This window comes from Micropterus salmoides, unplaced genomic scaffold (assembly GCF_014851395.1).
Source record: "Micropterus salmoides isolate LMB-PRFRI ecotype aquatic unplaced genomic scaffold, ASM1485139v1 Ms_hic_scaffold_1, whole genome shotgun sequence".
NCBI classification, from domain to species: domain Eukaryota; kingdom Metazoa; phylum Chordata; class Actinopteri; order Centrarchiformes; family Centrarchidae; genus Micropterus; species Micropterus salmoides.
In genome coordinates, this window is record NW_024040040.1 from 479,761 (window position 1) to 485,699 (window position 5,939).

Here is a 5,939-nt window from a genome sequence, read left to right on the forward strand (position 1 = left end):
TTAAAGTATTTGGGCTTCATGGAAAGAGGGGATTTAGGGCTACAATTTGGTGTATCACAACTGAAAATCTGAGTCTCCTAGGCTGAACAGCCTGGTTCATATTAGGAGTAAATTTTGGGGCGCTCAGAAAAACTCCTTAATTAGATGTATTGTAATGCATATTTTGAGCTGTCCTGTTGGGCTAAATTAAAGTGTTTGGGCTTCGGGGAAAGAGGGGATTCAGGGCTATAATTTGGTGTATCACAACTGAAAATCTGATTCTCCTAGGCTGAGCTACCTGGTTAATATTTGGACTACATATTAGAGCGCTGAGAATACCGCCTGAATTGGCTACATTGTAATGCATACTTTTAGCTGTCCTGTTGGGCTAAATTAATGTGTTTGGGCTTGATGGAAAGAGGGGATTTAGGGCTACAATTTGGTGTATCGCAACTGAAAATCTGAGTCTCCTGGGCTGAACAGCCTGGTAATATTAGCAGTCAATTTTGGAGCCCTCAGAATACCTCCTTAATTGGCTATATTGTAATGCATATTTTTAGCTGTCCTGTTGGGCTAAATTAAAGTGTTTGGGAATGATGGAAAGAGGGGATTTAGGGCTACAATTTGGTGTATCACAACTGAAAATCTGAGTCTGCTGGACTGAATAGCCTGGTTAATATTAGGAGTATTTTGGAGCGCCCAAAAAACCTCCTTAATTAGCTTTATTGTAATGCATATTTTGAGCTGTCCTGTTGGGCTAAATTAATGTGTTAGGGCTTCATGGAAAGAGGGGATTCAGGGCTACAATTTGGTGTATCACAACTGAAGATCTGAGTCTCCTGGGCTGAACAGCCTGGTAATATTAGCAGTAAATTTTGGAGCCCTCAGAATACCTCCTTAATTGGCTATATTGTAATGCATATTTTTAGCTTTCCTGTTGGGCTATATTAAAGTGTTAGGGCTTCATGGAAAGAGGGGAGTCAGGGCTACAATTTGGTGTATCACAACTGAAAATCTGAGTCTCCTGGGCTGAACAGCCTGGTAATATTAGCAGTAGATTTTGGAGCCCTCAGAATACCTCCTTAATTGGCTATATTGTAATGCATATTTTTAGCTGTCCTGTTGGGCTAAATTAAAGTGTTTGGGCATGATGGAAAGAGGGGATTTAGGGCTACAATTTGGTGTATCACAACTGAAAATCTGAGTCTGCTGGAATGAATAGCCTGGTTAATATTAGGAGTATTTTGGAGCGCTCAGAAAACCTCCTTAATTAGCTTTATTGTAATGCATATTTTGAGCTGTCCTGTTGGGCTAAATTAAAGTGTTTTGGCTTGATGGAAAGAGGGGCTTTAGGGCTACAATTTGGTGTATCACAACTGAAAATCTGAGTCTCCTGGGCTGAACAGCCTGGTAATATTTTGACCACATATTGGAGCGCTGAGAATACCGCCTGAATTGGCTACATTGTAATGCATACTTTTAGCTGTCCTGTTGGGCTAAATTCATGTGTTTGGGCTTGATGGAAAGAGGGGAGTCAGGGCTACAATTTGGTGTATCACAACTGAAAATCTGAGTCTCCTGGGCTGAACAGCCTGGTAATATTAGCAGTAGATTTTGGAGCCCTCAGAATACCTCCTTAATTGGCTATATTGTAATGCATATTTTTAGCTGTCCTGTTGGGCTAAATTAAAGTATTTGGGCTTCATGGAAAGAGGGGATTTAGGGCTACAATTTGGTGTATCACAACTGAAAATCTGAGTCTCCTAGGCTGAACAGCCTGGTTCATATTAGGAGTAAATTTTGGGGCGCTCAGAAAAACTCCTTAATTAGATGTATTGTAATGCATATTTTGAGCTGTCCTGTTGGGCTAAATTAAAGTGTTTTGGCTTGATGGAAAGAGGGGCTTTAGGGCTACAATTTGGTGTATCACAACTGAAAATCTGAGTCTCCTGGGCTGAACAGCCTGGTAATATTTTGACCACATATTGGAGCGCTGAGAATACCGCCTGAATTGGCTACATTGTAATGCATACTTTTAGCTGTCCTGTTGGGCTAAATTCATGTGTTTGGGCTTGATGGAAAGAGGGGAGTCAGGGCTACAATTTGGTGTATCACAACTGAAAATCTGAGTCTCCTGGGCTGAACAGCCTGGTAATATTAGCAGTAGATTTTGGAGCCCTCAGAATACCTCCTTAATTGGCTATATTGTAATGCATATTTTTAGCTGTCCTGTTGGGCTAAATTAAAGTATTTGGGCTTCATGGAAAGAGGGGATTTAGGGCTACAATTTGGTGTATCACAACTGAAAATCTGAGTCTCCTAGGCTGAACAGCCTGGTTCATATTAGGAGTAAATTTTGGGGCGCTCAGAAAAACTCCTTAATTAGATGTATTGTAATGCATATTTTGAGCTGTCCTGTTGGGCTAAATTAAAGTGTTTGGGCTTCGGGGAAAGAGGGGATTCAGGGCTATAATTTGGTGTATCACAACTGAAAATCTGATTCTCCTAGGCTGAGCTATCTGGTTAATATTTGGACTACATATTAGAGCGCTGAGAATACCGCCTGAATTGGCTACATTGTAATGCATACTTTTAGCTGTCCTGTTGGGCTAAATTAATGTGTTTGGGCTTGATGGAAAGAGGGGATTCAGGGCTACAATTTGGTGTATCACAACTGAAAATCTGAGTCTCCTGGGCTGAACAGCCTGGTAATATTAGCAGTAGATTTTGGAGCCCTCAGAATACCTCCTTAATTGGCTATATTGTAATGCATATTTTTAGCTGTCCTGTTGGGCTAAATTAAAGTATTTGGGCTTCATGGAAAGAGGGGATTTAGGGCTACAATTTGGTGTATCACAACTGAAAATCTGAGTCTCCTAGGCTGAACAGCCTGGCTCATATTAGGAGTAAATTTTGGGGCGCTCAGAAAAATTCCTTAATTAGATGTATTGTAATGCATATTTTTAGCTGTCCTGTTGGGCTAAATTAAAGTGTTTGGGCTTCGGGGAAAGAGGGGATTCAGGGCTATAATTTGGTGTATCACAACTGAAAATCTGATTCTTCTAGGCTGAGCTACCTGGTTAATATTTGGACTACATATTAGAGCGCTGAGAATACCGCCTGAATTGGCTACATTGTAATGCATACTTTTAGCTGTCCTGTTGGGCTAAATTAATGTGTTTGGGCTTGATGGAAAGAGGGGATTTAGGGCTACAATTTGGTGTATCACAACTGAAAATCTGATTCTCCTGGGCTGAACAGCCTGGTAATATTAGCAGTCAATTTTGGAGCCCTCAGAATACCTCCTTAATTGGCTATATTGTAATGCATATTTTTAGCTTTCCTGTTGGGCTATATTAAAGTGTTAGGGCTTCATGGAAAGAGGGGATTCAGGGCTACAATTTGATGTATCACAACTGAAAATCTGAGTCTCCTAGGCTGAACAGCCTGGCTCATATTAGGAGTAAATTTTGGGGCGCTCAGAAAAATTCCTTAATTAGATGTATTGTAATGCATATTTTTAGCTGTCCTGTTGGGCTAAATTAAAGTGTTTGGGCTTCGGGGAAAGAGGGGATTCAGGGCTATAATTTGGTGTATCACAACTGAAAATCTGATTCTCCTAGGCTGAGCTACCTGGTTAATATTTGGACTACATATTAGAGCGCTGAGAATACCGCCTGAATTGGCTACATTGTAATGCATACTTTTAGCTGTCCTGTTGGGCTAAATTAATGTGTTTGGGCTTGATGGAAAGAGGGGATTTAGGGCTACAATTTGGTGTATCACAACTGAAAATCTGATTCTCCTGGGCTGAACAGCCTGGTAATATTAGCAGTCAATTTTGGAGCCCTCAGAATACCTCCTTAATTGGCTATATTGTAATGCATATTTTTAGCTTTCCTGTTGGGCTATATTAAAGTGTTAGGGCTTCATGGAAAGAGGGGATTCAGGGCTACAATTTGATGTATCACAACTGAAAATCTGAGTCTGCTGGACTGAATAGCCTGGTTAATATTAGGAGTATTTTGGAGCGCCCAAAAAACCTCCTTAATTAGCTTTATTGTAATGCATATTTTGAGCTTTCCTGTTGGGCTAAATTAAAGTATTTGGGCTTCATGGAAAGAGGGGATTTAGGGCTACAATTTGGTGTATCACAACTGAAAATCTGAGTCTCCTAGGCTGAACAGCCTGGTTCATATTAGGAGTAAATTTTGGGCGCTCAGAAAAACTCCTTAATTAGATGTATTGTAATGCATATTCTTAGCTGTCCTGTGGGGCTAAATTAATGTGTTAGGGCTTGATGGAAAGAGGGGATTCAGGGCTACAGTTTGGTGTATCACAATTGAAAATCTGAGTCTCCTAGGCAGAGCAACCTGGTTAATATTTGGACCACATATTAGAGCGCTGAGAATACCGCCTGATTTGGCTACATTGTAATACATATTCTTAGCTGTCCTGTGGGGCTAAATTAATGTGTTAGGGCTTGATGGAAAGAGGGGATTCAGGGCTACAATTTGGTGTATCACAACTGAAAATCTGAGTCTCCTAGGCTGTACAGCCTGGTTAATATTAGGAGTATTTTGGAGCGCTCAGAAAACCTCCTTAATTGGCTTTATTGTAATGCATATTTTGAGATTTCCTGTTTGGCTAAATTAAAGTGTTTCGGCTTCATGGAAAGAGGGGATTCAGGGCTACAATTTGGTGTATCACAACTGAAAATCTGAGTCTCCTAGGCAGCAGCAGCAATTCTGCCCTCTTTGGTGAGACTCTGAAAAAATGCATCACCAGGGCCTAACTCAACAGTTCTCTGACAGGGGCCACAAGTTTGAAAATGAACAATGTTGGTCTCCAGTGAAAGGCCTGGATCTAGGCTATATATTGCCCTATCACTGAAGTAAATGTGATCCTGTTGAAGAGAGAGCCAGGCCTCTGAGTCAGCAGCAATTCTGCCCTCTTTGGTGAGACTCTGTAAAAATGCATCACCTGGGGAGAGGTTTATCCTGTACTCACCCGGTAATGTAAGACTTGGCTGTGTGTACTGTATGGCTGGTTTTAAGCTTCCAGGTTGTCTTTGAGTTCTGGGCCTGGGCTTACAGTGCAGAGGAAGAGCTAAGCTTTAAATGTGTGTATCATTAACCATATATGTGAAAATGCTGGGCAGAAATACATAGCTTAAAACCTTAAGAAATCTGACCCCTGACCTTACAGCAGGCCTCTGGAAAGAGCCAAATTTAGGCCTAACTCAACAGTTCTCTGACAGGGGCCACAAGTTTGAAAATGAACAATGTTGGTCTCCAGTGAAAGGCCTGGATCTAGGCTATATATTGCCCTATCACTGAAGTAAATGTGATCCTGTTGAAGAGAGAGCCAGGCCTCTGAGTCAGCAGCAATTCTACCCTCTTCGGTGAGACTCTGTAAAAATGCATCACCTGGGGAGAGGTTTATCCTGTACTCACCCGGTAATGTAAGACTTGGCTGTGTGTACTGTATGGCTGGTTTTAAGCTTCCAGGTTGTCTTTGAGTTCTGGGCCTGGGCTTACAGTGCAGAGGAAGAGCTAAGCTTTAAATGTGTGTATCATTAACCATATATGTGAAAATGCTGGGCAGAAATACATAGCTTAAAACCTTAAGAAATCTGACCCCTGACCTTACAGCAGGCCTCTGGAAAGAGCCAAATTTAGGCCTAACTCAACAGTTCTCTGACAGGGGCCACAAGTTTGAAAATGAACAATGTTGGTCTCCAGTGAAAGGCCTGGATCTAGGCTATATATTGCCCTATCACTGAAGTAAATGTGATCCTGTTGAAGAGAGAGCCAGGCCTCTGAGTCAGCAGCAATTCTACCCTCTTCGGTGAGACTCTGTAAAAATGCATCACCTGGGGAGAGGTTTATCCTGTACTCACCCGGTAATGTAAGACTTGGCTGTGTGTACTGTATGGCTGGTTTTAAGCTTCCAGGTTG